The sequence below is a fragment of the Meriones unguiculatus genome, chromosome 14, assembly GCF_030254825.1.
Source record: "Meriones unguiculatus strain TT.TT164.6M chromosome 14, Bangor_MerUng_6.1, whole genome shotgun sequence".
NCBI classification, from domain to species: domain Eukaryota; kingdom Metazoa; phylum Chordata; class Mammalia; order Rodentia; family Muridae; genus Meriones; species Meriones unguiculatus.
Window position 1 is genome coordinate 22,766,517 of NC_083361.1, and position 20,508 is coordinate 22,787,024.

Below are 20,508 nucleotides of genomic sequence, written 5' to 3' on the forward strand. Positions count from 1 at the left end.
GGCGGCTGTGGTTTTGGTTTCATCTAAGTTTGGCCTCAGAGATTGGGGAGGTAAAGGCCCTGGAGGAGGAAGACAAATCTCAGACTCTTTACTGGGGCATCCAACTCCTCCTCTGGAGCATCTTGCAAAGTGCTAGCTAGCTGAGTGCCGAGATCCAGCAGCAGGCCAAAGAAAATGCAGCATGCGAAAATACCAGCAGCAAGCTGGGGACTCCGCTCAGCGCAGACAGCTGAGCTAAATCCCCAGAACCCACACGGGCAGCGGGAGCCAGGTATGGCGATGTGTTCGTGAAATGCCAGCACTGGGAGGCAAAGAGAGGAGGATCCCTGGGACACACTAGCCAGTCTAGCTGGTCTGCTTGGCATTTCTGGTGAGGAATAGGCTCTGTCTTGATAAAACTAGGTGAAGAGTGCCTAGTGAAGAATGAGTGAGGAACAAGAGCTGAGGTTGTCTTCTGGCCTCTACAAGCACACACACACACACACACACACATACACACAACTCTCTGTGTGTCCACCTGCTCACACACACATGCCAACAACGTCTCCAGGGCTCTGGCCCCTGCTGAATCTTCTGTGACTTTTCCTTCCATCTCCCGCCCATAAGCAACTGAGGACAGATGTAAGCTCTCAACTGATCCGCTACAACAGGTATAAAACGCAAACGGCTCCTTCCCTTCCTCCTGAAGGCATGCAGATGGTATGCACAACCTTCCCGTCTCAGAGAAGAGGTGTCAGAGGCTGGGAGAGGTCAGGCAACTTGCCCAGCGCCACGGAGGCAGGAAGCAAGTGGAGGGAATCAAAGCTGTTTGCCTCTAGAGCAGCAGTTCTCAACCTTCCTAACGCGGTGACCCTTTAAAACACGTCTTCGGGCTGGAGAGACAGCTCTGTTCTGCTCTTCCAGGGGTCCTGAGTTCAATTCCCAGCAACCACATGGTGGCTCTAATACACTTCTTCGTGTTGTGGTGACCCACCCTATCATAAAATCATTCTGGTCCTACTTCAGAACTGTAATTTTGCTACTGGAACAAATCGTAATGTCAACATTTGATGTGTAGGATATCTGATATGTGACCCCTGTGAATGTTCAACCCCCACAGAGGGGTCGAGACCCTCAGGCTGAGAACCACTGCTCCAGAGCCTCACAGTCCCTATACCAGCCACCCTAACCTTCCCCGGTATGCCCGGGGCTCTGACTGACACCACCATCTGCTGAGCTGCACAGCTAGCACACAGTAGGGACAGTGCCAGCTCTTGCTAAGATTGGGTTTGATCTCGTTATTTAAAGCAACTGTGATCACCTTCAGCTTCTAGGCTATGGGTGAAGAATGAGGTCACTCCATAAAAATGGCAAGCAGAAAAGGACCCTGGGGGGCGGGGTTCCTGGAGTTAGGGATAGCAATGAGTCTCGGACAACCCTGTGGCTTCGATGTGCTGCAGATAATGAGATGCAGAGAGAACTGGGAAGCAGCCCAGAAGTGCAATTTCAGTTCAGCAACACCTGACGTTCCTTATGAAAACCCCAGTGTCGATTAAGCTCACAGCAGCCGGAGACAGGGAGTCACACACCTTGGCTCACAACAGGAGGAAAGAAGCCATATTTTGTTGACTCTGTAAAGCCCTGCAAACTGTCTGGGAAGCCATAAAAGCAGAATCTTTGACAGCAGCGGTAAGAACGGTTAATCTTGACTGCTCCTTGGAGCAGGACCTGCGATGAAGGCTCTCTGTCCACCTGCTCATTAAATCCTGGGAGGATCCTTTCGTACAGGCAAAGTACAGGACCCATTTTACAGACAGGAAAACTGAGATTCCTGAAGCTCTGCACTCCCATGGTTTTCACTGGTCAGGTTGCACTTGTAACACCAAAGATTCTGCCGAGGCAGTAGGCAAAAACATGCTTTCCAAAACTTCTAACTTCTTAGATATAGAGGCCAGAGCTCTGGTGGCATCGGGGCTGGTATAGGGAGCTATCGGCCTGCTTCCCACTAGGATGGTATTCCCCTGGGGGCAAATCTCTCACATGTGGCCGCAGAAACCCGCTTTTGCCTAGTCTCATTTGGCTCCACAGAAACCAGAAGGCATCTGGGGACAGGAGATCTTTATCTCATCCAAATGTTTTCGGAGCTGCGCCAGGAAACTGTCCCGTGTGGAGCCAGCATGCACCATGTCACCTACATGGACTTGGACTGCGGTGATATCTACATCACAAGGTGGCACCACGTCCCTCTTGGAACAGCGCCCCAAGACACATGAGCAGCCCAAGCTGGCTGCCTGCCTCCTTCTCTCCAGGGGAGAGTGAGCACAGCACAGAGAAGGCTTCAAAGCCTGTTCCCATCTACCATTTCTAGAAAGTCATTCTTGGAGGCAAGAAAACCTTTCCAAAACATGTGGAACTATAAATCCGCCACGTTGTGAGAATCTAGCAGAATTCACCCCCCCCCCCAACCCCAGACGTTTAACGTCATTTCCTTGAGGCCATATCGGCCTCCTAGTAACTGCAGCAAAGGGGCTAAGCAGTGGCAGCCATCTGGGGAGCTGACTTGAGGGGGGGGGGGAATGCACAGGGTCCTTGAAGCCAAAAATGCCAGAGGAAGGTAACCGCTTATACTAAAGGCCCAAGGAAATTTTCAAAAAAAATTGGATGAAACCAAAGCAAGAAATGGAATGCCTTTCAACTGTGCAGAAGAAGGGGGGAGGGGGTGCCAGTCTGTACTCAAGGAAGCCTAGTAAGGTTGTGGTGTGGCTCAGTGACAGAGCAATTGCCTAGCAGGCAGAAAGCCCTGAGTTCTCACAACTGTAAGATGGGGAAGAGAAAAGAAGAATGAAGAGGAGTGGGGAAGAAAGAAAGGGAGAAGTGAGGGAAGAAGAAAGGGCAGTGGAGAGAAAGGGAGAGGGAAAGGAGGAAGGAGAAAGAGGGGGGAAGGGAGAGAAGGAAAGGGAAGAAAAGAAAAAAGAGGAAGAAAAGAAAAAGAGGAAGAAATGGAAAAAGAGTTTGGGAACTGAAGATATAAACAGGAAGGAGGGAGAAGAGAGAAAGGGAGTGGGGATAGATAAAGAAAAGTAAAAAAGAGAGGGCTACAAGGGAAGGGAGAGAGAAGATGAAAGGAGGAAGGAGAAAAGGAAGGAGGAGGTGGTGAGAGGGACAGAGAGATAGAGGAGGGGGTTACTCTAGAATTACTGCAGAAGTGAGATCAGGCTCTGTGAAAGGTCTTACATCAGCACAGCCCTCCACCAGCTGCTCTCCATATGAGCATCCTGAGCTTTGCCACAACTTTTTTTTTTTTCATTCATGGTGGTAATCACCATAAAAGATGTGGTGGGCAGTCTTCCTTTTACTTCGGCAGAAGATTTCCTCCACGTGGAACGCCATGTCCTCCTTGCACAAAATGCTGAGAACGACTGTGGCCCAGGTAACTGCACCATGGAGGCCAGACTAAGCAGCCCTACGCACGGCTGTCAAATGTACTGCTGTGTGTAACGTAGTGCTGGGCTCTGAAATCTGGCTACTTCTGAAATCTGGGTTCATAGCAAATTCCAAGCTTGTGAAGAGGTCTTGCCTTAGTCACTCGCTCTATCCACCACTTTTTCTACCTACAAAAGGGAGATAATATTGACCCACATACTCACAGACGCAAGTGAGCCAAAGGGCTACCTTGTGCTATGGCAGGGCCTGTCTTCTCACCGAAGTCCACCCCCTTCCCTTACTGCCTCATCCTAGGGCACATGTTCCTCATGTGGCCCAGAGAGCAGCACTTGGGGTTTTTGTTTGCTTGGGTTTTTGTTGTTGTTTGTTTCAGTTTCTTAATGTCCTGCTTTCATTCAAAATTTCTCCTGGAGTTCTTATTTCTTCTTGTCCTTCTGTATCAAGTGCTCTAAGTAGCAATGGCAAAAGTAGATAATGAATGAGATTAAGCCTTCCCTCCAGAAGTCCCTTGCTACAGTAAGTGGCAGATAATGGCTGGCGATAAAGATAGGATCATATCAAAAAGGAAGGATAAAGATCCAGCCTTCTGCAACAGCCCTCTACGGATGAGCCAAAAATGAACTGACTAAATACCCAAGGTTTGAGAGTCTGCTTTGCCTGCCCAAAACACTAGGCCACTTAATTCTGTGCTAAATGGGTAACAGGTGCCCAGAACTTTGTTCAACAGGATTCAGGGTGTGTTCATGTGGGTATTTCTGGCGAAGATTATCACCTAAAGTCAGTGAATGTTTACTCAATTGATTAAGTGAAGTAGCCTGCCGTGCCTGATAGGGTGGGCCTCTTCCATCAGTGGAAGCCTTCACTCAGCAAATAGGCCACCCTTTTGGTAAGCCGACTCCAGATGCCCAACTCCCCAAGTGTGGACATGACTCTCTCCCTGTGTTTGGCCTACAATTGGCTCCTCCTTCAACTCCAAGCTACAGATTGGAACAAGACACTCGCTCTCCTGAGTATCCAAATTGCTGACCGAAGCTGGGAGAACTTCTCGGCTTCTATAACTCCATGAGGTAGTTCCTATGAAGAGTAAGTACACCAGCCGCACAGGCCCACACATGTGCACAATCTCACACAAAGACACTCTGAAACTTGACACCTCACACAGGCACACACATGTACACAAACTCCCAAAGATACCGTGAAACCTTACATCCCATAAACCATTCTAACTTGAACATATCTTAAGCAGAAAGTGTGCTGAGTGCACCAAACCAACGGAGTATCCTGCACAGGGCACGGAAGAGCACTCACTGTTGGCTGCTGCCCCTGCTGACCTCTGGGCTGGTTGGCACTATGGCTGAGGTTTCTCCCACTGCCCAGAGTCCAGAGCAAGTACAGACTGTATTTCGCCAACCCAGGTCCACATCCAAACTCTGAGTGTGCATGCTACCGACTGACTGACTATGCACAGTGCAGTTACCTATATCTACTTTATTCTACTGCACTGCCATGATTTTTACAGTCCTGGAGGTGGGACTCCAGGGCATCGCGAATGCTGGGCAAGCACTCTGCCGGAGCTCCAATCCCTACCTGTTCACACAATCTTCATTCTCATGGTCTTCAAGCACAGCCGTCATAAGCCAGCACGGCTGAAGACACACATGGACACTCACACACGCACTGTATTTGCATCTTTCAGGAGCACTGAGTGGGCTCGCTCTTGTCAAGTTGTGATGGCTTGGAGTGGGCAGCCACAGGTGGATGGGAAGGAAAGGACCACGTTCTCGCACTTTGAGGGCTGTTTAAGCTGGGGCACGCCAGCCTGTGTAGGTGGATCCATTGGAACACACATGCTCCTTTGTTCTGGATTCCCAAGGAGCTGATGTGTTCACCTAGCGTATGGGAGGAGGCAGGTGTGTCACTCCAAGGAGTATTGGGAAAACTGCTGCCCCACCCCATAAATCTCTGCAGCTCTTCCTGCTTTTTCTATCCCCTCTACCACCCTTCAACTCCTCTGTATCTTTAGTCCCTCAGAGAACGGAAGAAAACACCAAGGCCAATGACCGTACCCAATGAGCTGCTCTGTGGACCTTGGCCTCTGCAAAACTACACCAAGATCAGCATGTGAGGGATTCACTCTATGGAAAGTGACTAGACTTGGGGTTCAGGACCTTAGTGTGCAGAGCTGCAGCTGCCTCCGTGGGCCTTGGGCAGGGATCTGAAGAGCCTCAGAAGTGGACTAAAAGCACAGTTAATTCAAGGGTGGAAACAGCTCGTTTAAACCCAGGGCTGATAGAGGACCTGACTGAAAGACCACACACAGCAAGTACCTATGACGCTGCCATTGTGGACACTTCTGCACAGCCGTCATTATACCTATTATGTATGGTACAGAACTATATAATGGGCAAATGTGCTTCATTACATTATTGTATTTATCTTTTAGTGCTGATTACAGGCATTAGAAAGTATTTCAGAGTTTGGATTTTGTGAATAACTTCGGAGAAAATACATAATGATGCATGTACGTCTAAGCACAAACTCACTGCTTTTCTCTAGAACAACACTGATTGTATACAACATTTTATTTTATTTCAGAGATTTATTTTTATTTTATTTTAACCAAGTACGTGCACATGTGCCTCTATGGGATATGTGAAACAGGTGCCCTTGGAGGCTAGAAAAGGGCATTGGATTCCCTGGCGTTGGAGTAAAAGGTGCTCATGGGCCTACCAGTGTGAGCGTTGGGAACGGAACTCGAGCATTGGCCTGTGGTCATGTCTGAGAGAGACTGTCTTGACTCTTGTGGGATGGCCCCGCCCACTGTGCACAGCACCAGCCTTAGGCAGGTGGTCCCGGGCTATATACGAAAGCTAGCAGAGCAAACACTGGTGAGCAAGCTAGTTGGAAGAATTCCTCCAAAGTGTCCGCTTCAGTCCCTCACTAATCGACTGCGACCTGGAATGGGCAAGCCAAATACATCTGCCCTCCCTGAGGTCACGCTGTGTATCACAGCAATAGAAAAGCAAACCATGGCACTTAGTCGGTGCTCTGACCCCTGCGCTCTCCACCCCAAACCCCTCCTCCAGCACCGCCTCCCCAGCCCATACGTAACTCTAATAGTTTCCTTGCATGAGGCAAAGCTTTACGGTATGGAATTTTCTATTTACAGCCTCAAAAATCCTCAGATTTAGTGAGTTGTGTAATTTGGAATCGGGGATGCTCAAATCACTTAAAAAACAAAATCAACCCCTTGACACCAACAATGCTTAACTATCTAGTAAAGAATCATTTTTATAAAACTTCCTCAGACACATGAACACATACATACAGGCACACACACAAAGAGACAGACAGACAGGCACACACACACACAGACACTCCAAGTCATCACCAACGGAATGCTGATAGCAGATTTTATCTAGAAAGAAGGAAGCAGACATGGCCTTGGAGGACACAGGGACTCAACACAGCAGATTTCCGGGAATGTCCCAGGGGAAGGAAGCATGGGAGCAGGATCCTTCTGGTCAGACAGACCTGAGTCATTCTCACACTGCTGTTCAGTTTAGTCTGAACCAAGAAGCAAAATTCACTTGAAAAAGGAAAGTGAGGCCCCACAGTAAAACCAGGTGCTCCTCAACTTAAAATAAAATAAAGTAAAAAATAATTGCACTTCATGCCATTTCCTTCCTAATAATAAACTCAGATTTTTGTTGTTGTTGTTTGTTTTTTGAGATACGGTTTCTCTGTGTAATAGAGCCCTGGCTGTCCTGAATTCACTCTCTAGACCAGGCTGGCTTCAAACTCACAGAGATCCCCTTGCTTCTGCCTCCTGAGTGCTGGAATTGAAGGCATGCACCACCACGCCTGGCTACTTTGTTTTTTTGTTTTTAAGATAAAAGATTACTTCATGTATCTCTCAGGCAGTTAAGGATGACCCTGAACTCTTGATTCTCCTGCTTCCACCTCTTGAGTGCTTGAATTACAGGCATCGGACATGTCAAGTTTATGCTGTGCTGGGGGTTGAACTCATGCTGGGCAAACACTCTGCACAAAGCCACATCAGCTGTCATGTGCCTTACTGATACTGAAACTTGCTATGGCCTCAAACCCATGATCCTCCTGTCTCAACCTTCCTAAGGCTAACAATACAAACATGCACCACGGTTTTCAGCCTTTGGGTCACACACTCTGACTAGTATACTCTGGTCACCTTATTGATACACACTGCCAGAGGGTCCCTGGACTCCTTATTGCCAAGATAGTGTCCATGAGGCAGCGCTGCATGATGGGTAAGGTGGTATTGTGTAGTTTGATGACAGCAGTCTGCTTTGTTTGAATCCCAGCTCTGCCACATCCTCACAAGGCAATGCTGGGTAAGTTTCTTAGCTTCTCTGTGCCTTGGTTTCCTCCTAAATAAAATGGACATAGCAATCACCCTTTAATATAGAATGACTCCAGTGATTAAACTATAACAGCCAGTTATAGTTTGAGACAGCCAGTTCTCAAAGTGACATCTAGCTCACCGTTAGTAGTGGCTCTTATGCTCTGGCACCCTCTCAGACGGAAGGCTGGAAGGCACACATCTCTGATAACACAATCGGAACAAGGATGGGAGTCATGTCTCCAAAGCAGCCTGAACTTTCTATGAGATCCCAAACTCTGCACCACCTACCGTTTTCAGCAAGCAAAGCTGTCTTCCTCTTTCTAGTGGTCACACCCTGTTTCACACCAGTCCCAGAAACATTAAAATAGCTCGGGTGCTTCTACAGAATTTCTTCTGAAGTGGTGACATGCAACACTCCCTCCACACAGTGGTCCTTAAGTATCCATGTGTATTAGCAGCACCTGGGAGGCTGGCCTGGAGCTATAGCAGAAGGTGGTAGGGCGCTTGCTTATGGTACTCAAGGCCCTGGGTTCAATCCCCAGCACCTAGTGGGTGGGGCACATCCATCAGAGTTGAAGAAATCCTGAACTACAAGAAGAATTGGAGACCCCTCCCCATCCCATCCCCCCAAAAAAACACCCCACAGAATCACCCAAAGGAGCAATTTGACTCTGCAGGGACCCCACAATTCTAGCAGCTTCCAGGACGATGCTGATAGAGCAGTGTGGGAGACTGTGAAACCGCTCCTGAAGACTGCAAGCCCAGAGGCTGCCTAGACCTTCCTTGAGAAGTGGAACCTCTCAGAGTTCAAAGCAGTCAGCCAAGGCCGTGGATGATCAAAGGACAAAGAGGTTCAAACTCAACCCAGACTCCAAAGTCAAATGAGCAGCCCCAGGCAGGTGCTCTGAGCTGAACTCACATTACAAAGTAAAATTTGTGCTTGAAACGGCACAGAAGGGGAGACTGAGGCAGAGATCCTTCACAGAGAAAAAGACAAGGTGTGTATTTGGGGGGGTGCCCTTCCTTCACAGAGAGGAAGACAAAGCTGTGCGTTCTCCCAAGACTAGAGATAGCAGGATAGAGGAGATAGGAGATGCAGAACTGGGCTCCCTGATTTCTCCTCAGGCACCAGCAAAGTCTTTATTGCTATGTAACAACTGCTTAACATGCGGGGTGCTGGCTGGCACATTTAATACGTGCACACCCCGGGCAGTAAGCGCATCAAGCCTATTCACGTTTCTCTAATCCCTGTGCCATTTAAACCAGGAATCTCTGAACCAGATTGCTCACCGCACACTGTACACTTGAATTCATTCCTACGCCATGTTGGTCCTGTTACCCAGCCTCCACGCCTCCCTTCCTCAGCTCCAAGGCCGGCCACCATTCTCTGCTTCCATCTCTCCCCTCGAGCATCTTTACCTCCCAAAGGCATCTGACTCAGACCTGCCTGAGCTAACTTAAATCAGTGACAGAGAGATCTTCAAAAGCCGAGGCTGGTGCTGAGGCGGTGGCTCAGCTGGTTAAGTGCTTGGTGTGCGAAGATGAGGGCTTGAGTTCCACGCCAAGAAGCCGTGCTATAAAAGCAAGTGAGCAAGCAAACAAACACCCATAATCTCGGTGCTGGGAAGGCAGATGTAACGGTTTCCTGAGGCTTCAATACCTCGTACCTACATGATAGAATGTGAGAACCAACTCTCAAAGTTGTTCTCTGACCTCCACATATATGCTGTGGCATGTTCATACAAACTATGAGTCTACTTGCAAGCACATGCCTACTCAATGAAATGTAATTTTTAAAAATATCGTATGTATGTGCTTTAAAAAGCACATATAGGCCAATGCCCTACAGGTGCTAAGAGCCTGATAATTATTTTTAGATGGAATTATGCATGGCCATTGCCCGGTGGGGGACATAATATTATTGTCACCCCATTTTCACTAGGGCCATGAGGGCCCGATGACTCCACCAGCATTAAGGAAAGTTAATTGAAAAGACCCAGGTCTTTCTGATACAGAGAGTAATTCTGCCTCTTTTGTGTCTGTCTCTCCAACCCAGCCAGTCTCAACCTCCCTCCCTCACAGAGGGGTGACAAGAGCCTCATGAGATACTAACCCCAGCTTTCTTTTAGATAAGAAAATATTTATGTTTGTATTTGCAAATACCAACATAGTTTGGGGTCTAGAATACCCCACTCCCCGACTCAGATTTTGACACTTGGTCCTCAGCTTGGTGGCACTATTTCAGGTTGTGAAGCCTTCACAAGGTAGACCCTAGCTGGAGGAAGTAGGTCCCTGGGCATGGGTTCTGGGCATGTACATGAGCATGTTGTCCCTGGCCACTCCATACCCCTTCCCACCCTTCCCACCCACCCCTGCTTTCTTGCCCTCCATGATACAAACAGCCTTCACCAGATGCCTGCTTCCAAGCTCCCTGATCTGACTCAACTGCTGTGATGGTAGGAGCCCTCTGGAACCGTGATACAAAATAAACATCTCCTCCTTAGTTTGCTTCTATCAGGGAGTGAGGAGTGAGTCACCGGGATACAAAGGTGATTAAACTGGAGTAACCTAGTTAGTCTTCACAACCATTTTTTCCAAGGAGGGGCCATTGAAATCCTATTACCCAGCTCTGAGGCAGAGAGGGGCCAAGATACTGTATCCAAACCACAGAAGCACGTGTGTGGGGGTAGGCAGGGGTCCAGCTGTGGCTCTTGATTCCTACAGAGCGGCTAGTGCTGCCTGCTCAGACACAAAGCAGGCTTAAGGAGCCCAGACGGCCACATGCAGCAGCCACAGTGAATCAGAAGATCTCAAGGGTCAGGCCTGCTTCCCGAAACACGTCTCCTCCAGCTTCTGCAGCTGCTCAGGTGGGGAAATAGAATGCCCAGGAACCTCTTCAGGTCTCCCCCCTAAAGACGCAGGGTCCCTCAGAACTACATAACCTGAGACCCAAGATGGAAACTCAACAACCCTCTGTGGCAACAGCCCTACCCAGCCAGGGCCCAGCTGCCCACAGGGTTCCCAGAGCTGGGCCAACCAAACAGTTGTCAAACTTAGGGGCCACAGCCTGGTTTCCTAGACCACACATGAAGGGATTCAGCATCCCTGGGCTGAAGGAGAAGGCAGCCTCATTCCCACCTGCTCCTCTTGTCTCCTTCCCCAGAGAACCTGCAGCTAGGACTCTCCGAAAATGCTTTTCACAACTCAGTTAGCGGGATCAATTAATTATTCACGGCCCCGCTTCTCTGCAAACTCATAGACTGTCACTGTCAGCAAGAGAGTTTCTGGACTCTGCCCAACAGCCCTGCTCAAGCTGCCAGGAGGCCCAGTGTTGTTTCTGCCATCTTTACAACCTCTGAAGCCCACCCTCCACTGCCCAGCTCTGCACAGGGCTCAGGGACAAATGAGAAGTCCCCAGGGGCAGATGTCCTAGGCGTGGTCGGCCCCAGCCTGTATGACTCACTCAGCTCTAGGGCAGAGTGTCTAACCTCCAGGCAATCCAAATGGGAAATAGGGCTCAGAATCCCCTCCCCTATGCCAGGCTGGGTCTGGGACTTATAGCATAGAACCACACAGGCTGTGAAAGCACAGCGTTCTGCAGAACGGGGGTGGGTTGGGAGGGCTGCCCGGACTGCACTGTCAGTCTGCCGAATTCCAGGTTGGAGACGCTTGAGAGTTGGCAAGGACCGTCAGTGCTTTCTGTGGGAAAATGCAAGGCTGTCTTCGGAAACATTTCCTCATCCCAGAAATCGAGAGGCTAGTCCTCAACCCTTGGAAAATACGGACAGGCTCTGAAATGGGACCCTTTGAAAGCTCTGGGTGCCAGGGGCTGTGACAACGAATTAACAACATGACATGTTTAAAACAGCACATTGCACAGCCTCACTGAGACACCGGGTGGGGGGGGGGAGACCTCCGCTGAGGTGAGGAGTCCCATTCCTAGTGAGAGGCAGCTCAGGAAAAGAGTATGGTCTGATGCAAAAGAAATGCCTGCCTCTCAGAAAACTCATTCTAGACCTTAGAAAAGCTATCCACTAAACATCTCCTCATCCTTACCTCTAGACCCACAAAAATAAGCACTTTACAGTGTGTAACACAAGTCTGGGAACATGCTCAATAAAATACAACGTCCACTCACTTCATCTCTCCACAGAACCCTCTGCAGGAGGTGGGCCCCGTGCTCCCATTTTACAGATGAGGCATCTGAGGTCCAGTGCATGTCTCTACGGTCACACAGCCGCTGAGTGGCAGAGCCAGGACTGGCACGTAGGCAGCCAAGTTTCAAAGGTCTCGTGCTTATCATGACCCATTTCACTGCACTGTGTGCCCCACCCGAGATGAATAGAGAAATTGTGGCACGGTATAAAAAAATGACATTTGTGCTTTCTTTCACACGCTGGGAAGTTCTTCCCTGCCCAGGCACAACCAGCCTTCCCCAAACTGTGAGTCCAGGCCCCTCTGACTTTCCATCCCGCTACAGAGGCCTGTCTAGTGGAGTGTGGGTCCCAGATGGGGTGGCAGCTCTGACCACAGGCACAGCAACTCCCTTGTCCTGTTTTCAGGAACCCAGGGATTATTCCTTCATGATGAAGACTTAAAAAAGAGCTTGAGGAGGGTCAAACAGTCTAGATGCTCCATCACAGGCCAGAGGGGCCGGGTAAGTATTCATCCCCAGGTTCACCTCTATCCAGCCAGTCCCAAATCCCACTGAGAACTCAGCATCCAGTGACGGGGATGTGAAGAACATGGGCCCCGTGCCAGGCTGCGGGGTGATGCAGACCTTCCCCTGGCCAGCTGTGAGACTCTGCTGGAGTAACTTCCCCTCTCTGAGAATCACTTCCTCTATCCACACACTGGACAACAGTTTTCCATCACATCACAGGGTGGCAGAAGCATTAACTGAAAACATTTGGCATGTGACCAGCTTAATACTCTCATCCCACCCCACCCTTCTCCTTACTTACCTCTGTCTGCCTGTCTGTGAAACATCTCATGTAGCCCAGGCTGGCCTCAAACTCACTGTGTAGCCAAGAACAACCCTGACCTTCTCATCCTCCTGCCTCCCCTCCAGATACGGGGATTCCAAGCATGTGCAGCCATGCCCAGTTTCTGCCTTTCGGGGAATGGAACCCAGAGCTTCATTCATGCTAGGCAAGCACTCTACCAACTGAGCCATATTCTCCCCCCATCATCATTATTATCAATCACCCCCAACATCAGTATCAACTATACACCGGGTCCTAAGGAGAGTCTCAAAATGCAATCAGACTATTCAAGGAGCTGACAGGAAACCATGCAGCAAGAGTTGACTCTAAAGGATGTTTGGGTCGTACACACACACACACACACACATACGCACACACACACACACACACACACACACACATACGCACACACACTCACTCGAGCACACATGCACGTGCATACACACACACACACACACACACACACACACACACACACACAGACTTTTGGTGTCGCTGGGGATGGAACCCAGGCATTACACATGCTGGACACATGTTCCACCATGGAGCTACACCTTGAGCCCCTTACAGCAGGGCTGTACTGTTCTTGCCTCACGTAATCTTTCAGGCAACTTCTAAAGGAATTCAAGCATTTCCTGAGCACTGACCATGTGTCACGGTCCCAGCGCTAGAGTGTGTTGACAGTGTTAAGGGGCCTGAGGTCACAGGTGTGATGGTCACAGGAATCTAATAAAACGCTGGAGACTCTGAGTTTATGCCCAGACAGGGGGAGAGGTGGGAAGGGAGTGCTTTTTATACACAGCCATCGGACCAGCCAAGACACACAGGAGGTGACCTGAACCCTGGAAACCCTCTATGTAGGGTGCAGGAGGAGAGACATATGCAAAGAGGGCATGGAACACCATGAGGATCAAGAACTGTTCAAAGCTCAAGAGACCAAGAGATCTCTCCATCTAATGCAGAGACAAGCAATCTCAAAGAAGCAGAACAAGATCCAGCTCTACAGGTCTTGGCCTCTGTGTGTCCAGGTCACTTTGCTCTACTCCATGGCGGGAAGGCAGGATCCCAGCTTAGCAAGCTCCCACCCATTCGACAGCCAAACCCAGGATGATGGTACCAGGCTGGGGTGGGCAGAACGCCATTATCAAATACAAATACCCAGAAGAGCTTGGACTGGTGGCACAGGCTTGCCATCCTAGCTACTCAGGAGGAAGATTGCAATTCTGAGACCAATCTTGGCTACACAGTGAGTTTAAGGCTAGCATGGTCTATACGAGAGGCTGTCTCAAATACAGGAAAAAGGTAGCAACTGCTATGTATTATTAATTCGCTCACATGCCAAGCAGTTAATGTTCCCAGCGTCTTGGTCTTGAAATGTAGCCTGATATAGAGTGCTTGTTGAGAGAGCATGAATGAAGCCCTGGGTTCTGTCTACAGTACTACAGAAAGAGATGGGGAGGAAGGAAAAAAGAGAAAGAAAGAGGGGGGAGAAAGTAAGAAAGAAGAGAGTATGGAGTAAGAATAAAAGAGAGAGAAAGAGAGGAAAGAGAAACAGAAGTGGGGACACAGTATAGGACACAGGAGCTTTTGATGTGGGGATGAAGGAGGGAAAGGTCTGTGCTGTTGAGGTCCTTCTGCAGGGAAAGTGAGGCCCCCAAAGCTATTGCAGGAGAAAAAATGGTTTGGTTGGAGGATGGTGCAATAGACTCCTAAGAAACTCTGTAAAGACTTAAGGGACATGATGGTCTTGTCTAAGTCAGCTCTTCCTGTGTTCAAGGCTCACCCCCAGTCTCCTAATTTTCTAAGATGTTTAACAAAACAGGACAAGCAACTAATTTTTAATAAAATGAAAATAGGAATCTCACCGAACAGCTTGCATCCCAGTGGCCCGAGCTATGAGGGGCTTTCATAAATTGAAACTCCTTCATTTGGATTCTGGTTCACCCATTTCTGCTTTTTATTTCGGGACTGTCCCTTTCCTATTTTAGGTATCTTCACTGTTTTAAATTTAAAAAAAAAAAAAAAAGTCTCTCGCCTTCAACATTTCATTTTCTATCTTCCATATCAAAGCTAACTTGCTTTGAAAATGGGCTATGCATTTGCCTCTGGGCACCCTGTTAACCTCACCTGTCAGGCTGGGATGAGAGCTGGTCTCATCGCCACTGCATTTCATCAGAAAGGTCTATGTAATTTCTTCATTGATATAAGAGTGACGTAGACAGGATTTTGCTGCTGTTGTTGTTTGTTTTTTGAGCTCGGGCCTGATGTAACCCAGGTTGGCCTCTGTGGTTGTTTGAGTGAGAATGGCTCCAGGGGCTCATATATTTCAACAGTTGGTCTCCAGTTGATGGAACTGTTGGGGAAGGATCAGGAGGTGTGGCCTTGTTTAAGGAATGTGTCATTGGGGGGAAGAGATGAGCTTTGAGGTTTCAAAAGACTTGTGCCATTTCCAGTGTGCCCTCTCTGCCTCCTACTTACATAAGCTCTAAGCTGTTCTAGTAGCCATGCCTTATCCATGCCTTTGTTCCACCATCATGCAGTCTAACCCTCTCAAACCATAAACCCAAATTAAACACTTTATCTCATAAGTTGCCTTGATCGCAGTGTTTAATCACAGCAATGAAAAAGTAACTAAGACATCCCACAATTAACTATGTACCCAAGGACAAGCTTGAGCTTCTGGTCCTCCTGCCTCTTCCACTCAGGTGCTAGATTGCACACATGTGCTGCCATGCCTGCATGATGCAGTGCTAGAGATCAAAGCCAGGGCTGTATGAACGCTAGGCAAGCACTGCCCCAGCCGAGCCAGATCCCCAGCCCAAGCAATGGCTTCTCAGTTTGCATTTCTATGGGAAGCAAATGTCCAACACCACGCTATTCCACGAACAGACCAGATTCCCTCTTCTGAAATAGATCCTTGTGTTTTGAGACAAGGTCTTGCAGAACCCAAGCTAGCCTCAAATTCTACATATTGCAGAGGATGGTCTTGAAGTCCTTATTCTCCTGCCTCCACCACCCAAATGTTAGATTCACACCATGCGCTGTCACATCCTACTCAGAAAGTAGTCTTGGTAAAGAAGAAGTCATAGGCTTAACAAGATGGCTTATCAGGTAAAGGTACTTGCCACCAAGCTTGGTGACCTAAATTCAATTCCCAGAACTCAAATCGGAACTCTTGCAAGCTGTCCTCTGATTTCTACATGTGTGCCATGTTCTCCCCCCCACTTCACACACACACACACACACACACACACACACACACACACACACACCTTTATAAAGAATACTATAGTGTTAAGGTTTAGTAAACAAACTGTAAAGCTAGAGTAGGGGAACAAAGCCGCTCAAACTGGTATTTCATATCTAGGAATCCACATTCTAGGGTCCTAACCCAGATAAAAAAACTACAGCTGAAACTGCCCAACACTGAGTCAAATGTAACAGATTGCGGCTGAAATGGGATTTCATGTCCACTACCAGAACAAAAATCCATATTTCACCCCCCTTCAAAATTAACAACCGCATCAAGCATATCCTCTCAAGACACAGGAAAAGTCCTCTCATTGCAAGCAGCAGGACCTGGGGCCAAGCTTCTTAAACAGCCAGGATGGAACTCTGCTGGGGAGGGCTGGCTGCAAGACAAAGGTGACAGGCTTCTTTAACAAGCCCAGGAAAGAATATGAAGTCATTGTGTTTAGCCAGCGCCAAGCAAACCTGAAAGAAGATGGATCGAAGGGAATCCTTGTCTCAACCCTGTCAGCAGCCGTGGCTGCAGAAGTGGGACAGTAAATGGAAAGCGACCAGGGCTCAGAAAACGAGGCAGATCCTGGGCTGCTAAACAGTGCTGACACTGCACAGGAAGCCAGGTCCTCAGATGGAGGCCAGAGCTCTAATGTTCTGCGGCCCTCAACATATGCAGGCCCCGGAGGGACGCTTCAGCGCAGTGTCTCAATGTAAAATGACACATGCCAATGCAGGCTAGAGATCTTATGAGGGAGGCAGGGCTGTGCTCATCTGCTTCCCGGCAAGAATACCAGAACAGCTAGGGATAAAGAGAAGTCAATCAAAGCAGAAAGTGATGGGGAGAGGAAAAAAATAAAAAAAATAATAAAGTCCTAATTCTGCCAGACCTGTTTTGCTGAGTAAAGATAACAGCTTTCTGGACCATATGACTTCAGCATAAGAAATTAAATGATGGCATCGTTCCCCAAAGCAGTTAATGTCAGGGTTCTCCCAACAGCCTGAACAGTAATCAATTAATACATCTCAGTTGTATGGATTCCTGTTCTGCAACACTAATTATGGACATAAGCCTCCTCCTGGGGCTTCAACCTAGGATCCTATCACCAACCTTCACTCCTTGGTGGGAAAGTAAGGTTTCAAAGTTAAAGCTCGTCTCCAAACAAGCCATTTTTTAAAAGAAAATAAAGCAAAACAGTGAGTAAATCCATTTTTCTCATGGATGTTTATCTAACTGATGCTTGTATGTTCACCACAGACACCCACACAAAAATGCTCAAGCAGAGATGGAGAGATAACACAGCAGATAAGGGTGTGTACCACCATGCCTTACCACCTCAGCTCCATCCTGGGCACCTACATGGTTGAAGGAGGCAACTGACTCATGCAAGTTGTTCTGAGCTCTGTGCATTCTGTCTCTCTCTCACACATACACACACACACACTCACTAAATAATTAAGTAAATTCTAACTTAGCAATTTCTTTTTAAAGAATATTTATAGGAGCACTATTTCTAATGACTACCAACTAGGGGTAGGTACCAAGTAGGCTAAAGGCCCAAGAACAGGCAGCCCAAAGGTACAGGGCTTGCCAAGCCTGTACCAGACCCGGGTTCCATGCCCAGAACTGAGAAAGAAAGTAAATAAACGTTAGATCTATAACACATCTTCGCAATCAAGGCAGCTTATAATCCAATATGCTTCATAGACAGAACCACAGCGATCAAATTAAGTTAGGTAGGAATCCTAACTTAGGTGGCCAGATACCAGCAGAGGCTAGTCTCTTTTGGACTATTTAATAATAATAATAATAATAATAATAATAATAATAATAGTAATAATAAACAGGTTTCAATTCTTTTTCTCCAGCTGATACTGTGTTGATGTCTAAAGTGACACCCATCTGATGGACTGAAAGACAGGGCCACCATTTAAAGGGCATCCGTGGGATGGCACACTCCTTGGTCACCAGCAGCAACTACATCGGACCTTTGTTACCCATTCCACTCACATCAGCAGCAGCTGGCAAAACACACAGCCTTCAACCTGCAGCCAAACCCCTGCTGGACACTCAGGGAGGGAAAGGGCCAGGCCTGCCTTCCATGCAATTCGCAGAGAATACGTGGTTAATTATTTTTCTCTCTGTAAGCAGCTGGGTCTCCCTGAAAACCGAGTCTGTAATAATTGCTGTAATTATTATTTTAATACAAATCAGCAACTTATCAAAATATTACACTGTGGCTGTTACTTCTCTCTCCCACCGTGGATGAAGGGTGCCTGCCCGACTCACCCTGCCCGACTCAGTGCAGATGGGGGTCTCAGCACAGCCGACTGTCAGGTCTGAATGTGCGAATCCTCCCATTTAGCAACAGTGAGTCACACTCTGGTTTCACATCCTGGCTTGATCTTGGTGCCCAGTCTCAGGAGTTCCATCCAGGCAATGGGTGAACAGGGACAACTTTCTAGTGGAGAAATCTTGCACAATGGCTCCGAGACACTCCTTTGCTGAAAGCATCGACCAGAGATGTTGGTAAAGAGCTTTCAGTTCAAGCATGAGGACCACGGCACATAAAAACCAAGTGTGTCAGAGCGCATCTGTGATCCCAGTGCAAGGAGAGGGAAACAGGGTCTGCCTGGCCAGCCAGAGTACTGAATCAAAGAACTCCAGGTTCAAGGAGAGCTAGTATACACCCAACATTCATTGACCTATGGCCTACATCCACACCCAAATACAAACACATGTACACCCCCCCCACACACACACACATACACCTGTTTCTATGGAGCCCAGAATTTTTACATACAGGCTCCCAGGTCACACTGCTTGAGTCCAAGTTCCAGTGTTACTTGTATAGTAGCTTGGAGGAATTCTTTATTCTCCCCAGGCCTCAGTCTCTTGAGAGAAATAAAGATCAGGAAATAAGTAAACAGGAGTTGGCACAGCAGCCACTTGATAAGGCTGCTGTAAATGACTGAACTCTGATAATCCCTGATACTCCGCTTAGCATGGCACACACTGACTTTTAACAGATAACCGCAATTGTTAGCGTGTTACTGTGAGCGTTAACTCAAATCCTGTTAAATGGCCCACAAAAGCCCATCCCAAGCTGATGGCTCAGCTGAAGTGGGTGGAGTCTGTAGGAGGCAGGGCCATGCTAGAACAAGCTTTAGGTGACAAGCAGCCAACCGTCTTTCTGCTTTCAGGCTACGTTGAGGTGGGCAGCTCCCTTCAACGTGCTTTCCTGTCCCGGCATGGGATCAATGGCAGCTGAAAGCCAGGGCTAGAAACTGTTCTAACCCTTGAGCCTGAGTCAATCTCCCCTGCCTTCCAGTAGTCAATCATGAGGTATTTCACCACAGCAAAGGGAAGTTAACTCACACAAACCCCAACAGCGGTTTCTAGTGACACAGATAAGCAGGGTGGCCCCAGGGCAAGCTGGAAGTCCCTGCAGAAAGGAAAGTCACACCTTCCTCCTTCAAACTGTCACCCTTCCAGAAACAAAGGGCAGAGTCCAAAGGTAGCAGTCCAAAGCACTCCGGCTTCAAGGCAGAAGTGAGGTCAGTGATTTTTGGCTACGAACTCAATAGTTAGAAATTACCTGCTTCTTTCACTTGAAGGAGGAAGAGGAGAAGGAGGTGAGATGGGAGAGGGAAGACAATGTTGTGCTGTGCGTATCTGACCAGCAGAAAGCCAGAAGGGCATGGCTTCTGCATTCCTCGCTACTTTCCAGTGTTTGAACACTGCCCCCTCCCCTACCGCCCCCCAATAAGGAGCCAGCTTCCTCCAGACCCTGTCAGCTGCTGCCTGACAGTTATGCACCTTCCAAAATCCCCAGCTGCCTACAGCTTCCTGACAGGGGAAGAGTTAGCAACAGAAGCCAGGCCCACCTGCAAACCACTCAGTGTTTGCTACACCCCCTTTTGAGTGGTCCCCACCCTCCTCAAACTGTCTTCTCTTTGCCTTCTGCATAAGAAGAAGTGAGATGCGGGGAGAAACCCAGGCGAGGGGGCAGCACACATGAAACCTGGAGTCAAGGCACCTGCAGGCCAAGGGGCTCTCTGTGTCTTTGATACCAGCTGTCTCTTCCCAGCCAGAGATGAAAAGACAGCGCGAATGAGAGGCAATGATGTTCAGACTGAACATCTGTAAAGCCTGGTCCTCCACGAAGAAATACAAACAAATAAACAGAAAACAGCTAGAAGCCAGGCAAAGGAAATAAATAAATAAATGAATAAATAAATAAATAAATAAATGTTTCCCATTACATCTCTAATTTATAAAACCCCATTTCACCAGTGGAGATGGAAATAGAAAGAGTAGCTTCCACATCCCCAAAGAACGGGTACTTAATGAGGTAACCACCATAATTCTTCATCCATCTAAGCTGATTTTAATACTATCCTTAAATAATGCACACAGAGCTCTCCATTACAAGAGCTTTTGTTTATTTTATGAACGCCAGTGTGGTTGAGTGC

The 20,508-nt window shown here is 48.2% G+C and overlaps 1 protein-coding gene across 2 annotated transcripts in view; it reads right to left on the minus strand.

Moving 5' to 3' along the window:
• Xylt1 (xylosyltransferase 1) overlaps positions 1-20,508 on the minus strand; it is a 290,019-nt gene that overhangs the window by 258,286 nt on the left and 11,225 nt on the right. The window lies entirely within an intron of this gene.